The sequence below is a fragment of the Emydura macquarii genome, unplaced genomic scaffold (assembly GCF_026122565.2).
Source record: "Emydura macquarii macquarii isolate MOO-44397 ecotype Brisbane River unplaced genomic scaffold, CSIRO-AGI_Emac_v2 contig_2897, whole genome shotgun sequence".
NCBI lineage: Eukaryota > Metazoa > Chordata > Testudines > Chelidae > Emydura > Emydura macquarii.
The window spans coordinates 53,759,994-53,778,495 of NW_027133034.1; the positions used below are offsets into that span (position 1 = coordinate 53,759,994).

The 18,502-nt window shown below is 37.5% G+C and overlaps 1 long non-coding RNA gene across 3 annotated transcripts; it reads right to left on the reverse strand.

Moving 5' to 3' along the window:
• Positions 1 to 7,274: 7,274 nt before the first annotated feature.
• On the reverse strand, positions 7,275 to 17,983 carry LOC137166930 (uncharacterized). Of its 3 annotated transcripts, none has more exons than XR_010923880.1 (2): positions 17,534 to 17,983; positions 7,275 to 7,628 (listed from the first exon to the last, which is right to left on the reverse strand). It is a non-coding gene; the product is annotated as an uncharacterized lncRNA (long non-coding RNA). The 3 variants fall into 3 exon arrangements; XR_010923882.1 differs by lacking the exon at positions 17,534 to 17,983 and adding an exon at positions 15,376 to 15,457; XR_010923881.1 differs by lacking the exon at positions 17,534 to 17,983 and adding an exon at positions 9,363 to 9,446.
• Between the last annotated feature and the right edge of the window lie 519 nt (positions 17,984 to 18,502).

Below are 18,502 nucleotides of genomic sequence, written 5' to 3' on the forward strand. Positions count from 1 at the left end.
GGAACAGCAGGGTAGACTTCCACATGCTGGTCACCTTATGTTCCTTAATCATGTTCTGAAGGGAGCACTTCTAAGGATGAAGTTTTCATGCTCATTTAATTCTTGGCCACTCTGCTAGGGCTGCAATCAATTGTGCCAGTAGGAATGGTGGTTCTGGGCATGCATTAATGTACATTAACAACTGGAATAAACCCAAACTCTTTATGTAGGCCATTGAACAGCCATCAGATAGTAATGACTTCTGGTTGCTACCAGCCTACACCTGATTTCAGCATGCAGGCTAGGCCAAGTCTGCACTACAGACCTATGTCCAACTGCATCACGGGTGTGAGAAAAATCCACACTCCTGAGCAACATAGTTATACCAACCTAACCCCCGTGTAGTCAGTGCTGTACCAATGGGAGAGCCCTCCTGCAGCTGTGGCACTGTACCTGAAGACAATGGAGGTGAAAAGTTCCATTCCCCTGAGGGTGATCATTATTAGGTCAATTACCACTTCAGTTCAACAGCATTACTATTACCATTCAGTTCAATAAAGGGTTTTGGGTGAGGGTAGTTTAACTGAGAATTAAGTGCAATTGATCATATTTAAATAAATGCAAGTAAGTTTGACTATGCCTTCAAATGTTTATTTTAATATTCTCATATGTATATGGGAATTACATATTTGACTATCTAATGTTCAGCTATCCAATTATAGATACTTTGTCTATAGATCTATAGGTGCACTTTTATTAGGACAATAATATATTAGACAACTTTCACTTATTCATTGCTCCTATATTTTTCTCAGCTAATCCCCTCCTTCTCAATTTAATAAAGCACACATTCCGAACTGAGAACAAAAACTATGCCAAATTTTAAACTTTTAAATAAAACCATTGGAGTCATCAAAGTGGGAAGAGGTCTTACATATTTTTCCAAACCATGAAACCAATATAATTTTCTCATGTTCATACAAGTCATTTTCTTCAAAACAACTCACCTTTGGGATAGAACCAAGTATGAGAAGCTTCAGCCGCCATAGTTAAAAATAGAGGCTTAGAATCAAAGTAGCTCTTGACTCACCAGCATAGTGTCACTACAGTGACACCGTAGACAAGTTTCTCATCTCACATGAACAATTGAGATTTCCTATCCAGTATCTACCAATGCATCTTTATCCTAACTAATGTTATCACAAGACGGTAATTTCCCAGTGGTGTCTTCCTTTTTTTTTCTCCATGAACTCTTGCAGGCACCTTCCTTATACATAAGGTTACCATACCCTTTGGTTAGTGCAGATTACTCTTTAGCAATGTTTGTTGTGAATTGCCTAATGCAGCTCAAATAACAGATGGGTGTGGGAAATTCCCTGTGGCTGTTGTTCCCATGCAACATTGAATGTAATCAGTTTTAGTTTCAGTGTAAAATTTTGTTTTACTTACAGTATTAGCCATCTGAAACCATACAATGTAGCCCCACATTAAAAGAAAATAACTAGCTAGCCTACAGCTCCTCAAGACATTTTATATAGACAAGATAAAACATATATATGCAGAAATTAAGAAAATATCAAAAGTTATCCCAAGGATTTAAAAGGGCTATAAATAGCAAGACCCTGTCTAGATTATAGTTTCAGGAAACTTCAAATGCAGTGGGATTCATTTCTATGGTGTAAATAAATCCTATAATTTCCATTTCATAATTATTTATGTTAGAGATAAAAAATTATCAATAAAAGTGAGGGAATGCTAAAGTTGTCTGAAACATAAGTACCTTTGGGACAAACTGAGTGATGTCTCTTAAAATGAGTTAAGTACATTTAATAGATGTGCTTTTGCCATAAAAGACTTCCAGTCCAAGGCTCTGGTCCTCCAAACAGTTATGTGCAATGTCTCAAATCACCCATGAGCTTTTCATTATGAGAATATCCCATACTCTGACTCAAAGATATTATTAGAGGGTTCTCTTCTCTTCCAAAATTCCATCTGACCACAACTTGATGCTATCAGTTGTGAGACTAATTTTGTAATATAAAGAGAATATTACGGTTCTTTTAATACAGGAGACACAGAAGCACTATGCATGGATCCCTGGGTAACTTTGCTTTTGTTATATGCTATTATGTTTAAATAAATAGTTACTTAAGGTTTCTAAATCTTCAAGATAGCGTTAGTCTGATTATGTTAAATTTTCTCATTTAACCATTGGTCTTTGTGTTCTGGGCAGTACTTATCAATGTTAGGGATTCTCTATTGATTTAGTTTTCAAATGAAATTCATAACCTAATAATAAGTACCTAACCAATGGTAGACAGCAACAGTTATCAGTTGAAGCAGTTTGAAAATTTGGAACTCTTACTGACAGGAGATGCATAGACTCTAAAGAGATATTTTGTAATTGATGAATGCTACTTTTCTGTGATGAAAAATCTCAATGATAGTATGATAATAGTTGTATATAGAAATATCTGTTTTAAATATAATTAAAATTTGAAATTAGAATGCTTCTATGTGGTATGTACTAGTTGTAAATTATTGTGCAGTCACTTATCGTTTAGAGGTAGTAAACATTATGGTTAAAGGGAAATAATAACACAGCATTACTTATACAATATTCATACTTCTCTACACTTAAAACAGCTCTGAAAACCTTAAATTTTCCATTTTTATACCATTTCTGCTTTAAAATGGTTGGATTTTTTCCTCCCAATTTTTATATTTAATTTTCAAAACAGAAACAAATTTAACAAAAATGCATCTGCCAAGAATTACTTTTAGGACATGTTTAGACCAAAGTAGATTACAGGAACCTCAGACAAATATGTAGAGTAATTTGAGTTAACACCATCAAGAGCAATAGCTTGAAAGAGGAGAAAGGAAATTTCGTGCCAAGAATTTATCCAGTCATGCAGAATCATCTATGCATGCAAGTAGCTCAGTAATGAGGATAATGAAGCAAGCTTCTAAATTATATACACTGTGTCAGAAAATTTGGTGACTAGTGTTTGACTTGCGTGGTAGAGCATATACCTGCTCCTCTATAGTCCCATAAATATTTTCCATCATGAAAATGTCCTGTCCTTTGCTAAGATAAAGACATCTGCATAAAGATAGCATTTTACTGTTCCCTAACATGGTCAACCTTTAGGAGCATAGCGGTATTAGGAAGAAGCAAGAGCCCTTCCCATTCTAATCCCAAAGGAACAGTGCCATTATGCTGGGCAATCACAGAGCAATATGCACATACCTCAGTTTCTTGGTTGTCAGTATGAAACCCAGTCCAAGTCACTGATTGTTCTCCAGAGCGTCTGAGTCACTGAATCCTTGATCTCATATAGTGAGGAAAGCAGCAGACATTATCTACTGATTCCCCACCAACCTAAGAGTACTGGCTACTGAAACATACTGTGTAAGTGCTATTTCTAGTAGTTAGTCACCAGACAATGACAAAGCTGTAAAACACACCATAGGCCTGTGCTGACATTTGGCAATTGCTCCTTTAGGGCCCAGAGCAAACAGTGAATTGTTCCAGCCATGAATACAAACCCCTGGAATTGGGTTGCCAGAGGACTGGAGACAGTCTCTCACTCTGCAGCACTAGATGACAGGGCCACAGTCAGAATGGCTCAGTTTTCTTTCATCATCACTGGGTGCTAGAAATCTTCTATAACTGCAAATCATTGGAATAAGTTTAATGGTTCAGTGGGGCAGTATTGTAGAGCTGGGTTTGGAAAGATTTTAGATTTTATTAATTTTCATGGATAAAAGGGTACCATGTGTTTGTTTGAAGTATGGCTAATCAGAGCTGGGCAAATTAATCCAGTTACCTCCCCCCCCCCCCCCACACACACACACACACAGCTCTGGCAGCCTTGTGATTGGGCTACAGCTATCAATGAATTCAAAATTCACAGGCTTTAAGGCTTACATGATCTATAGTACTTGCTTCAGACCATTGGAGATTTTAACTCAGTGGGAGCCAGGGACTATCAGAGGCTGGCACAGCTACTGGGTTCTGCAAACAGTTCTTTCAAAATGTAAGGGGGTACTGGTGTGTCTGGGATGATTATGATGGAGGAAAAAGCAGGTCTGTTGGGAAAGTCATATCCTGGGGAGGAAGGAAGATGGGGAGAGGTTAGGAACTGGTAGTGCCTAATCCAACAGGCACAGAACCACAGGAAAGATTTGAGGTCAGTTTGTTTTAGGAGGATAGCCAAATCTTCAGGGCAGTGCTTTGCCTAAACCCTAATTTAAACACAGGGTTTGACTGTGAATTTCTATTTCCCCTAGGCAGTTCGTTTTTTTGGCACTGTTTCAGCCCCATGTTAATGTTTGTGTGTAGAATAATTCTACATATAGGCAGGTCATAAACCTCAGGAAAACAGGGTTTATAATAGAAGTGCCATGATGCAGGATCTTTTCTGTGGTGCAGTATTTGCATGACTTAACATTTCCTATTAAAACTCTTGTTTATGGAAGACCCACCTGTTCTGGCTCTCAGTTGGCACCTAGGACGTCAGCAGAACCATTGATCAGGACAAATGAGTGCTTCTAATGCCATTAAGCAGAACAATTTAGAGTGTAGCAGAGCTGTGTTTTTAAGCAGGGGGATCTCTGCTCTCTCATGGAACAAGTTATTTTAATTACAGAGGTAGTCCTAATGGCACATGAGCTATTGAAAGAAAACATGTCAGGCGTTATAACTTTCAAACAAACTGACATTTGATTGTATCTGTACAACCAAGGAGGCATTTCAAAACAAACAAAACGTTGGCATTGAAGTACTTTTATTCTATGTCAGATATGTTTGTTTAATAATAACGCACTATAAACCTTCATGTTTGCTTTGACAGTTTTAAATATTTTAATCTTTTTTCAATCTTCCATAGTCACAGTCTCTCACTTGGGGTCTTGTTTTATAGAGGAAGGATGGTTTTGTGGTTAAGTTACTGGACTAAGATTTAGGAGATCTAGGCTCTAAACCTGGCTCTGCCATGGACTCGATCGATATACGACTGACCTTGTGCAAGTCACTAAATCAATCTGTACCCTATTACCCTTCTGTACAATGGGAAAAATAATAATTCCTCTCTTCATTTAGTTTGTAAGATCTTTGGGACAGCAACTATTTTTACTAAGTGTTTGTAGAGTGCCTAGCACTTTGGACCCTGAGTGATACTGTGATACAAATACAATTTTTAAAAATATAATGTAATATCACATCAGTGTTATGACCAACAGTTAAACTCTTCCTGATCACATGCTAATATCTGATTAAATGTTATGGGAAACGTGACTGACAGAGACAGCTTGGTTACCCTGCTTAAATTTGACATGTGGAAGCAGGGATGCTGGAATAATTTTTATTGTGGGAGTTCTGAGAGCCACTGAACCAAACTAAATCCTGTATATAATGGAAAGTGCTTCAAGCCAGGGGGTGTGGTAGCACCCCCAGTTCCAACACCTATATGTGGGAGAAAAATCAATTTCAGCAGCAAGCATTCCTTCCATTGCTAGTTCTGCCCAGTGGGCACTTATGTCATTGATATAACATGACGCATCTGCTGTAGAGTGTGATAGCTTTGTGTACCTGTGCTGTGCTTCTCCCCAGCGCCAAAGCATGCACTGTCACACCCACACAAGGAGCTTTATTGGTTTACAGAGGTTTACAAACAAATAACCTCAGACTTCAGGGCTACCTTTCCCATAATTTTCTGGTACTCCTGCTCCTGGTAGCTTCCCAGTTTTGATCAACTCTGCTCCCTCCCTGGAGCAACAGCCCCAGCACTATTTCCTTGAGCCCCTTACTCCAGGGACCCACCAGAGGCATTAGCTCACTGCAGTGTAGTTTTTCAGTGTAGTTTGTTTTTATAGTCTTTCCTATTTTTTCATTACATGTTTTCCCCTCTGTCCCCTACCTGGTCCTTTTTCAGTGTCTGCTAAACAAGAGTTACACTCAATAAATTAAGAATTTGTGTTGAACTTTCAGAATCATGGTATTAGAATTAATGAAAAATCAGACAAAATTAGTTGATCCATCTCTAGTTTATACATAAATAATTTTCAATGGCAGACATGCTTCTGATCAACCTAATGCTCAAGCTTATACTTTCAGATTCCTTATCCGAAGACAGGAATTATTTGCCTGCCTGCATTGTACATCTGAAGATTGGCAGGGTTTGTTTCTGCTTCAAAATGTTCTTTTTTTTGCACTCATTGTTTCTTCTGTATAATCCAATAAAGATAAGTGTTCCTATCCCTTCTATTCACTTTCTGTTCTGAAGCACACTATATATGATTAGCCTTCAACTCCAGGTGCACTGCTTTTTCCTTAAGTTTTTCTGTGAAAGAGATTGAATCAGGGCCCTCTGTCTGCCAAAACCCAATTTACATAATATCATGGGATCTTATTTGGTTTTCTAGTTTCTCAATTGCAAAGAAAATTTTAAAAGATTTGCTGGGTTTTGATGTGATGGTCTTCTAGCAGGTCTGTTTAGGAGCCTTTTGCCTCTGCTCTTGTGCAGGTTTATATATATATTCTTGATTTTAGGTTTTCCAAAAGGCTTCCTTAAAGGGCCAGCTCAGCTGAGCTTACTCTGTCTCCTGGCATATTTTCTCTGACAGCAAAGTATGCAGCCAAAGTACCACTGCATGAAAAAGAGCTGAGGACAAGTGGAAAGAAAGGGAGTAAAATTATGGTTCTTCAGTCATGTTGTGTGGGGACATCAACAGAACAGTAAAAGGCTGAGGTCTGGTCTACACTGCAGAGTTAGGTTGACACAAGGTAGTTTACATCAACCTAACTGTGGAAGTGTCTACACTTAAATTTTGCTCCTGCTTACGTAACTGTCCTGCTGTGTTGACTTTAATAACTCCTGTCTCCACAAATGACATAGAGTCAAGGTCAATATAATTAGATTAATGCAGCATCAGCGTAGACATTGCATTGCTTACATCGACTGTTACTGGCTTTCAGGAGCCTTCCCACAATACCCCACAATGATGATACAAACACTTGGTGATGATGAGCACCGCCAACACAAGGAGCAAAGTGTAGACACGCACAAGCAATGTAATTACTGCAGTTGCTGTATGCCGACATAAAAGAGGTTGACTTAATTTTGTAATGTAGACATAGCCCAAACATGGGAGGATGGAGTATGAGATTGTAGAAGACCTCTCCCTCCCCCTCCCATTCTTACAAATGTTTCTGATCCATTATCAACCATTTTTGTTTGGTCATGTGATTTGTATGACCAAGCTGTAACACACAAAAAAGCCCATACAGGTTTTGTAGGATGTTATAGCCTTTAAGGTTTTCTAGTAGATTAAATGTGGGAATCCTTCAGGGGCAGAATTTTTTCTCCTTGTCTAGTCTATCGATAGGGAGTGATTTAAATCCATGTAACCAGACAGCAAAGCACATTGCTAGGATAAAATAGAGGAAAATATAAGAGCCATTACCAATAATGGTTTTGGTTGGCCAGCAAGTCCTTCTTTTCTCTTCTTTTCTGAAAAAGTTGAGGCCATCAATCCTGGATCTAAATCCCTTTAGACATATTAAGAGACAAGAACGCTGGAGGGAACATATAGCTCCATAAATCCTGATGGCTTTCTCATGATATGAAATTAATTTCCACACCCTAAAAGAGAATGAAGGATAGAGAAAGATTTGTTTTAGGGGCAAAAGGCCTCTGTTTATTTCTCTGTCATTTATTTTAGTTGCCTAGAATTAAGATATTGCTGTTGCCTGATAGTACTGTTAACCAAGAATTTTTTTTTAAAGGACGCCTAAAGTTAGGCTCCGAAACCCTTATTTAGGTATCTAAATTAGTGGTCTAATTTTCAAAGTGCTGAGTACCCAGTTCTTTCCCCCTACCCCTCCCAAGCTGCTGTATGGTATGTTTGGTGTATTCTTTATAAATTGAATGTATTTTTTCTTTTAAATAAACAAGAATCATGAAACCTTACAACATATGGCAGCATTATGTGGTACTAAAGCAGGCATGAAGCCATCACCTATCTGCAAGACTGAGATTTAAAGGGAGCTTCTCAGAACTTAATCACCATTTATAGGTGAAACACAGAGGAATGTTTGTTTTGAATTATGTTTCAGCAATAACTTACATAGTTAGAAATGTCCATGATACTTCCAGGAACACTTAAAGAGTATTCAGTCATGACTGCTATTTAATCTTACTAACACAACTCAATGTACTGGTCTATGAAGTCATCATATATATCAGTCAACTTGCCTTACTTGTCCGAATGGGGTATTCTTATTTGTACAAAGCTCACCTTAACAGATGTTAAGTTGCACTATAGTTCTCCTCCCTTGCCCCTTATCCATGCTTTACTTAAATCATAATTCATGGCAAAATCTGCTGCACAAAACATGGGAACTTCATAAAGACCAGTAATATCATCTACTGAATAACTAGTCAGAGGAATCCAAATAATTCCTACTTCATGGAGCAAGTGAAAGCAGTGCATGGAAATACAGACAAACTTTGCAGGGTATGAAAGAAAAAAAAAAAAGACTTAGTCCAGAACACTAAAAGGTATTTGATATTTAGGAAGTTTCCACAGTTGCACTGATGGCACTTTAAATTGTTTATGTCACTGCTTGACAGAAAAGAGCAAATCATCTGGATATGTTAAACTACCAGAAATATAAAAGTAGTCAGTTTGCTTATAATTCCAGATGAACTGGTAGCTGTGGTGGGAAATTTTTCAAAGGTGTTCCTAGTAGACAAGGCCCAACAGTTGTGTAGCGACTGTACTCAGCCCAAAAGCCCCCAGGAAAAGTTGTTGCTGAGTCGGAGTCCTCAGGAGAAATTCTGCCTGTCTGCCAGGCAACTCTTAGAACCCCCTGCAAAGCAGCTGAGGGCAAAATCAAGACCATAATTTGGTCCATACTACGTATGAAGGCAGAGTCTCATCCTTAAGATGAATTTCCTTACTATATTTCTAAGTTAAAACACTATAAACTTCAGGACTTTTATATAATCTGTAAGTGAAGTTTGCATAATTGTCCTTCCAACCTCAGCCATGGCTGATATTGCCAAGAGTTCTGAACAGCTCTGCTAAATGCTGCTGTACCTGTTCCTGTTTCCATGGAAATGGTCATTGGCAAAAGTAAGATAAAAGCTTTAAAGTAATTACTAATACAATTAACATTTTTACCTCTTAGGAATATTTTTTTTTTCTCCCAAGCTAACCAGTGTGATGAGCCAATTCAGATTAATCAATACAGCAATTAGTGTCTAAAGAGACATCAGTTAAACTGATCAATGTGAAAATGACACAAGAAAGGAAAGCATTGTTAGAAATGTGAAACAGCAGAACCCTGTGGCCTCATTTACTCTTCTTATTACCAATAAGCTTTTTTCCTTTGCTGTGATGATTCATTGTTCCCATTTCACCCTTAATTTATGCAGAGTCAGGAGAAACAGCACTAAAATGAAGGAAATCTCCAATGATGGCTCAATAAAATTTGGAGAAGGAACTAAAAAAGGAAAAAAAGTAAATGGATGCAATTTCAGTAGCAAATATCTCAACGTGATAGTGAGGAAGAAACCCAGACAATCTCTCCAACAGCCATACACAGGAAGACCCAATCAATCATTTTTAAGCAACAGTATTTTGCTTATGTTGTAATTGGCTGGCATATATAATTTATCAGAGTATATCCTATCCACCATAGCATCATACAGCGATTCAATATTAATTTCTGTATTTGGAGTGTATCTGACACATTCATGTAATACGTTAATTAGTAACGTCACTCATTAAATTAAATCAATAGTACCAACAACTGCAAGTTTTCAAAAGATGTTAAAGTCCTCTGCATTACCCAGCAACCTTCCACAAGGGTGACTTTAAGTGAGAGTTTTAGTTCCCCATAGTCACACAGATTTCTTAAGCTCTTTCCTAAGAGAAGACAGGAAAGTTTTGTTTCAGAATAAGAAATGTTATTAAATGTAACCTACTCTTTTAAAAAGTATGATAATTAAAATTAGAACTTGTAAGAGTCATGTCCAGTCTGATTTCAGTTTAAATAAACCAAAGAAACAAAACAACAACCACCACCAAAAAAGCAACTAATTCTCTGCCATTTTATAATCCTGTGTCTTTTTTCTCTTTTTAATTGAACTCTCTGGAATTTAACTTTTTACATGGACAGTTATGGAACATCCCATCTGCTTAAAATACAAGGTCAAAAGGCAATAACCAACATGAAATCACTTTTAAAGTTGAGTTCACATGCATTGAGTGACAAGGAGTTTTTGCCTGCATAATAATAATTGTTACTTATAACAACATTAAAATATTGCTGGAGACAACTCTGAAAGGTTGTTGCTATAGTTATTCAGCAGAATAGAGATGACATGTCATAAATCAGGATAAGGTAATGTACAAAACTGGGTATAGCCGTTACTGTCTCTAGTTACATACTGCACCATACTCCTGAATAATTTCTTAACTACTCCACAGACATTTCTTTCCTCCACTGTTTATACAAGCATTGCTACTCATTCAGGGCCACATGGAGACTTATAAACGTTGACCTGCATTGGAGACAGAGGCAGGGCAGAGCCATGGAGAGGAATTGTACCTCAGAGAAACAGAAGCCTTCCTGGAGCTCCTCGCTACACTTTTGTATTCCTTTGGGGCAGCATACTCTCCCCTGTACACTGGACAGCTTCCTGTACTATGCTCCCTAAAAGATGTGAGGAGGGAAGGCATGCACTGACATTGTCCCTTTCCTGGCCATTGCAAGTGGTGCAAAGGCTGTGAGAAGCCTTCTTGCCTCTTCCCTTCAAGCACTTCTGGAGCAGCCAGGCACAATCTGGCCCTCCATAGGCAACTGATGGAGTGTTACTATGACAATATTTCACTAATGAAATATCTGTCCTCTATTTCATCCAGTGGGATTTCCAGGACCCTTTAGGATGGCAAATTTATCTACGGGAACTAGGGTGCTGCCCCTGTTCTATTACTCGCCTATTCAGTGCAGGAATTTCAATTAAAACCACTGAAAGTTGCATTGTTCTCGCCTATCTCATCCCTAAATGTGCCCATTTTTCTCATTATTATTACTATTCCTTTTAGAAATGTATTTGTCAACATCAGGATGATGTGGTCTTTCCCTAGTGATCCACCACTGTTAAGTAATCTCACAGGAGGTGTGAGGGGATGGGCTAAGCACTTCCATTAAGGGCCAAAGATCTCTGCAGGAATACACCTCTGCTTTCAGGATTATGACATACCTAACTGGCTGCACAGTGTCATTCCAGCAACAAACCCTTTATATGGACTCAAGACAGCATATTTTAATGCCAAATTTTAGAAAAGATTGAAATTTTTGTTCATACAAACAGTGATGTTAAAATCCTTGCTTATGCCAATTATAAATATAAAAAAAACCATGTTGTAGCTCTTCCTATGGGAGAGGGGAGGGAAGAATGTACAGAGAGTGTCCCCCAATCCTTTGTGCTACTACAGGGTCTGAAAAAATGCTGCCACTAATGTTCTCCAACCAAAATGGGGTGACTAGCCAGTGTGTCCATGAGCACTGTTTACCCCAAATGGGGACTCACCAGGAAAGGCGTGGGGTGTGGCAGCATCCAGCAGCAGGTGCTGGGGGAAATTGTCATGCTGCATCTTTCAAAACGGGGGGGGGGGGGGGCGGTAGTGACTGCTGGAGATTGCCTTTTGCTTCTACACTTATACAATTTTAAACAAGTTAAGTGCTATTCCTGACTTAAAGAGCCTCTTGGAGCTGCCATTCTCAACCCCCCACTGAATAGCTCTTATTTCCCAGAGAAGCTTTCCCAAGGTAGCTAGTATCAGCCTTAACTTCAATCCACAGGACATATGGATAAACTCTTTTGCCCTATTACATCATTAATAGATGTATATATTTGACCATGTCTAGTGTATAATTTAGAAACATCCATGTTGGAAGTTTTTGTCAATATGTCTTTTGGGTCTGAGTTATAGCTGGTCTTGAAATTCATAACTTTGACAAAATTTTCCCTTGCCCTTTTGAATTTCAATCACAAAAATACATAATTAAGATTTTGATGTGTTTGTGAAAGTTTCAGCTCATTTTTCAGCCAACTGATTGAAACATCTCAATGAGATTTTTTTCACTGAAGAGTTGCTGGGAGAGAAAAGGATGAGCATTGCATGAAAATGTTCACAAAAGTTACATCCATTTATTTTTTGACCAGTTCTAGTCAGAGCTAAGATTGTTACTGAAATATGTAAGATGAAATTTCACACAGCAATAGTATAGGCCAGATCCTCAGCTGGGGTAAATTGGCATAGCTCCATTGAAAGTCAATGGAACAATGCTGATTTACACCAGCTGAGGGTCTATCCAATCACTGTTAACAAAATATGTGAATGCTAAGGCTTTAAAGTACCTGTTAAGGTAGCTTAAGGCTTAGGCTTTTGTTTAAAAAAACCCAAACCTGCAATGTTTTCATTTTGTGCTGTATATAAGAGTTAGATTTACTGTAGCAATCTTAATTGTAAATGAACCATGTTTATTACTTGTATTACAATAGCAGCTAGGAGCCCCAAATCATGGACCAGGACTCTGACTGTACAGCAGCTAGCACAATATAGAACAAAAAGATATATGGGTATTAATCCTTAGCTAAGAAAGGTATCAATGCAGTTGTCTCAGACAAGGTCATTTCCCAAGGACTGAATGGAGAAGTAGCAGAACTATTCTTTCACTCTCTACAAGCAGCCTCATGAGATCAGAATTAAAACTCATTGATGGAGTAGCTGATACTGCTACTACTTGTAAACAGTGTACAATGCAATTAATCTCTATGTAAGATAGCTAAGTGATGATTTTCCTAGATATACAAATCTTTAGGAGACACGGTTAGAAGAATAGAGAGCAATTCTAAACTAGATTCAAAAAGAGTCTCATATTAAAAAATTACCCTTGTATTTATAGGCAAAGGTAGGAAGGTAAACTAGAAAATGATCTCACTGTGCATCTCACAATTTGAACAAGTGCTGAAATTAAAAGCAGGATGGCACTATGGATGGGTAGCAATTACAAGTGGGTACAGGAAGCTGATTGTGGAAGGCTTGTAATCAATCATTACAGAAGTGAGATAGTCTGTCCTGTTTTAACTGTAAAATCAGATCCCTTGTATGTGACTGATCACAGCAAGATGTTCAGTTATTAAATGTGGAAATATGGAAAGAGACATCTCTGACAAATAGCACAGATTAGAACAGCTAAGATATTAGAAGCAAAAGCTTGTAGTTGTGCACATATGTGTATGCAGGATATAAATATGGGACTAAGGTTAAAAATATTCAGTACTGGTGGGAGAGTATGTGGAGGGAACATAGCCTCATTAGAACACTTGTTTGGTTTCCAGAGATATAATAAGATCTTTAATCTTATTTATCTTGGTGTAATGTGTATCAGATAACCTTGTCCAGTTGTTCCTGGGGCACTGAGTCATAATAGATCTGGTTTGTCAAGTGTGGTTAAATGAGGGTAGAAATAGTTCCATTCTTGCTGCCAACTCTGCTAAGATTTTATATTTGGAAATCATGGTACTGATCTTTGGACTACAAACACCATGACCTTCTTGATGCAGGGAGGTAAGTGTCCTCACTGAATTATTTTATATAACAGCCTTCCAAGTTGATTCCTGCAAATTAAAAATAAATTAGAAAGTGAGATAATTTTCCTTAATTGGATTCATAGTAACCCAGTGTCTCTCCCTCATATACAGTATACCTGATTTAATATGTTAACCAGGCTTTGTTAACTTTAGAGCCAGCAGGTTTACTAATTACATTTTGGTCTGTTCAAATGTTAGGTTAATAAAGTTTGTGTTTCATTAAGGAATCTCTTGGAATATCACATAGCATTAGTCCATCTCAGAGACAGTGAGCTTCATACCAGTGTTTATCTTTAGAAGCCTTATTTATATTTTCTAACAACATAGTCTTTCTAATGTATCAGTTTAATTTATCTGATCAAACATTTTGTCATACAGGCAATAGAACATGCGGAGTAGAAGTCTTCATGTGGGTGTGGCTGTAAAAAGTTGCAGTTCAATTGTGTTTCTTGCAAAAACTTTCCTTTGTTTTAGAGACAGAAATATATTGTAGAATCTTTTAAAAATTAAAAATTTCTTGAGGTAGTCCTCTTCATGTTTCAGAAATTAACTCTTTTTCATCAATAACACATCAGCATTTCTCCTATTAAGTACTTATATGTCTTAGTCAGTGTATTTTTCCTTCATTAATTATCTGGTATATTTATATTAAATGCAAAAATAAAATATGCTCATTTGTTATTTTACTAGTTTTACACAGAACAGAACTACCATGTACCTCTTTTTAAAATCAAACTATATTTATTATATTAGCCTGTCATTTGAGGTTGTTTTCTAATTATCACCAATGTTATTGCTGTATAGACTATTTACTCTGCCCCTAAATTAACAGCTACATTCTAGGTTGGCACTAGATTAGAATCACTGTTACAGTGATGTTTTTATGGATAACTGCAGTACTTCTAAAGTACGGTGACATTAATAAGTAGAAATTCTGAAACACTGCCACGGCTGCTCACAATGTGAATGTTATTACTTCATGATCACTAACATATATACTGCCATTGCAAAAGCAGATGAAACGAAGTGAGGGATTTTATTTTGTTCTTCACTATGCAGGCAAGCATTTGCTGAACATTATAGGGGACATTATAGGGGAGCACCAGTTCCACTTAGTTAAGGTTGAGAAGACCCTTCTTTTTAAAGGATGACTCTTCCGAGTGCTGTTATTCAAATTGCCTTGAAATTTGGTATGCCTGATTAAAGTGCAGAGCAGAGTTACCTAACCAAATTTAGGACCATTTGATCAATGGGTTCCTAAGATATAGCCCCCTACCAAAAAGAGCAGCATTTTTTGACACTGACAGATTCTACCAACCTTTTTTTTTTTTGCACACACCTGAGGTTCAAACCATAGCTGTGATTGGGCCCCAAAGAGTCTAAATTGCCTAACACTTACCATTGCTTTTGCATGGCACCCAGCACTCCTTTGGGGAAGCAATATTGAAAATGTTATTCAACAAAGGATTAAGCTTTATGGATAGGATCAGAAGCTAGGCTTGCACCTAACACTCATGTACCAATAATCACTAACTCCTAAATAAACAAATAAATGATTATTTTTCTGTTAAAAAACAAAACAAAAAACCAGACAAAATCCACTGACAAAAACTTAATGCAGAACTAATGTTGCCCAGACAGCATCTTGTGCCCTTACAGAACATCAAGTTCATAAAAACTCAAACTTATGAAAACCAGGAAATGGAGTTAAGGTACATACCCAAGCAAAATTCTCTCTGTCAACTGAGGAATGGTGTTTAGAGCCTTCACCATGGCTGTGCGAGACCTGGGTTCAAGTCCCCACACCAAATCAGGCAGCATAGGAGTTTGAATGTAGGTCTCCTACATCCAAGTTGAGTGCTCTAACCATTGGGCTATTGAGGCTCTCTCATTTAATGTTAGAAAGCACCTAACTCTAGGGGAGAATTCACAGCTGCAAATCCCAAGTGAAGATAAGTGCCTCTCTCCAATCTGTCAGTCAGGTGCGCAAAGCGCGGATCAATCAGATTTAGGGCCTAAATACCTTTGTGGCTTTAGGACCAAGCCCCATTCCTTTCCCGATCTGACTAGTTTAAGTGGCTCCCCATTTGGTTTGCTGTAACTGAGAATCCTTTTATTAGGTGCTTAACTCTCATTGTGCACTACATGCGGTACCTTGGTATCTAACTCAGGGCAGCAGGGTGCCCAGGAATTAGCTATGTTTGTAGCCACAAAGTATTATTAATAAACCCAGCTGCACAGGCACGTTTTATTATAGGTTATGCTTTAGAAAAAGAAAGTTACTCAGTGCTAGAAAGGTTACTTTAATCCCCATCCTTCCCCACTGCCAATAGAATAAGCAGCATCTTTACAAATATAACAAGCAAGTTAACAGTCAGGATCTAAATGCTTTGACAATGTCCCTTGCAATCTAAATTAAATGTGAATTTGAAAATGTTAATTTAAACTGTGGCCCATTCTTAACACTCCTTTAAATACACTGCAGTCCTTCAGCAGATAAAACTAATGACATACAAAAAGAAATATATTGTTCAAAGATGTGTTGTTGCTAATAATAAAAGTCTATTTGCAGGAAGTGTACAGAGACAGCTCTCAAACACAGGAGGAACCACTAGCATGAACTCATGCAATTATCCAATTATTGATAAAGCCATATGCTAGGACCAAATCTAATTAAAAGTCAAGAACAAAACTATACTCTTGCATTATATTCTCTTCCAAGCTAAAGCAATTCTATCCTCCTATTAAACATAGATAGCAAAATGACTGTAAGTCTTTGCCTTTTAGTTTGCAGTTTTGTAGATTGAGAAGTGTTTTCCTGGTCTGTAGATAATACTCTACAAAATAATCATGATTTGATGTATGTCACAAATCAAGCAACCTTTCCCTAACCAACATGCACCTAACTTGACCAAATAAATGGATCTAAATAAGAACATAACATGTATCATTTAACAGTCTGATCCTGCAAATCCTTACTTACATAACTAATCCTTACACACTTGGGTAGCCTCATTGCCTTGAATGAAATTACTTCAGTGAATGGGATTTGCAGGATTGGGCCCAAAGGACTAACTGTACCAAGTTGGGATCTTCCTATTGTAATCCTCCTCACGGATAACTTTCCCACAACATGAAGAACAGGAGAGTGGCAGTTTTATGTGTAAAGCAAATATCTAGAACTCACAAACCTGTTGTTTGTGTAATGGACCTTGGCTCAGTACAGAGAACAATACGGCATGAATCAGAATATTTACATTTACACTAGCCTTCCCTTTTAATGAAATGTATCACGTAAGTAAATAACCTCTGAAACATCCTTAACCATCATGAGGAAATAATCTGGAAAGGCTTAACTTTCAACAATGTACGTTGATCAGTAATGTCTCTGCTCCTTACTAAAAGCTGCAAAAAAAAAGTTTCAGCATCAGTTTTAAATATTTTAGGAAATTTTCTTGATAACCAAACACCTGCTAGGCTACAGAAGCATCATGGCTTCCACTTGCCTATTCCTTTGTAGTGGACTGCTAGATCATGCTCATGCAGTTTGAAAATGTAGGTTATTAAGGGCTGGACCCTCAAAGGTATTTAGGCTCCAAATTAGGAGCCTAAATACTTTTGAGGATCTGGGCCTAAGTGACGGAATTGAGACCATCGTGATCAGAGATCTGCTTTCTGTGAATACCAATCACTACAGATCTGAAACACCCTTTTAAAATAAACTTGTTTAATCATCAAGAATGTGCATGTTTTCTAAATTAAGTGCTGAGCTACTGTTAGCTCTGTAATCTGATCACTCAAGTGAAACCAGCAGGTTTAACTAGTCTCAAAAATAGTAAAGAAATCCTTATACAATGCTTAAAGTTATAAATATTTACCTTGAGGTAGTAGCTTTGATCATTCTATTAAACTCAGCCTTCACTTCCGCAAGAATTTTCCCAGGGTTTGCCAAAGGATGTCACACACGACAAATGCCCCTTGGCTAGGGACCTCAACATGATCTTTGCTCCTTTTATCCCCTTCATGAGCACTGCAGCACTGGGGAGAGGAAAAGGATTGGCCCTTAGTATTTGTTATTTGAAAAGACTAATAATAAAGGTGTCAGGGGAGGGGATATAAAAAAGATGACAAGATTAATTACTTGTCTATTCAATTAACAACAGCCCCAGAAGAGTCAGGTATAGCTATCACTGCCTTTCAGCACTATGGTGGAAAACATTCAGACAATTGGACCAGACAGAAGGAGGGAAAGAAAAGGAAATGTTAACAAAGGCATGAGTGGATATTAAAATAATGAGACACTCAATCTATAGTTAATTAATGTAGGTTACATCACTGCTAGCAGAGGATTAAGGAAGGTTAAAGTTAGATCCTTTCCTGGTTAAAAATACCTTTTGCTCACTAAAAAAAATTTCTTATATTCTGTATTAATGGATATATACCAGTGCTGCTTGACTTATAAAGACTATTAGTTCTTGGATTACTCAGATAAAAACAGACAATAAAAAGCCACAGGAAAGGATTTCCCCCTTCAAACTCTTTAATTAAAAATAAAATTAGGAAATGAAATTATACATCTTTATATAATAACAAATCTAAATAAGTAAGGGTGTGGATCTGTGCCTATATAACAAATATCAAATAGATAAAAAGCCAGACCAAAAGCATATGCTGTTTAATTGAGAGAAGTGATTGTTTCCCGACTTACTTGCAAAAAGATCACAGTTTTGTGTTGCACACACTGAGATTTGCTCCATTATGGGGTTTATTCAGATCAGGTGAAGCCATATCAGGTGAAGCCAGGTTGTTGTCATCCTGTTGGATTCATCTATGTTCTTAGGATTACT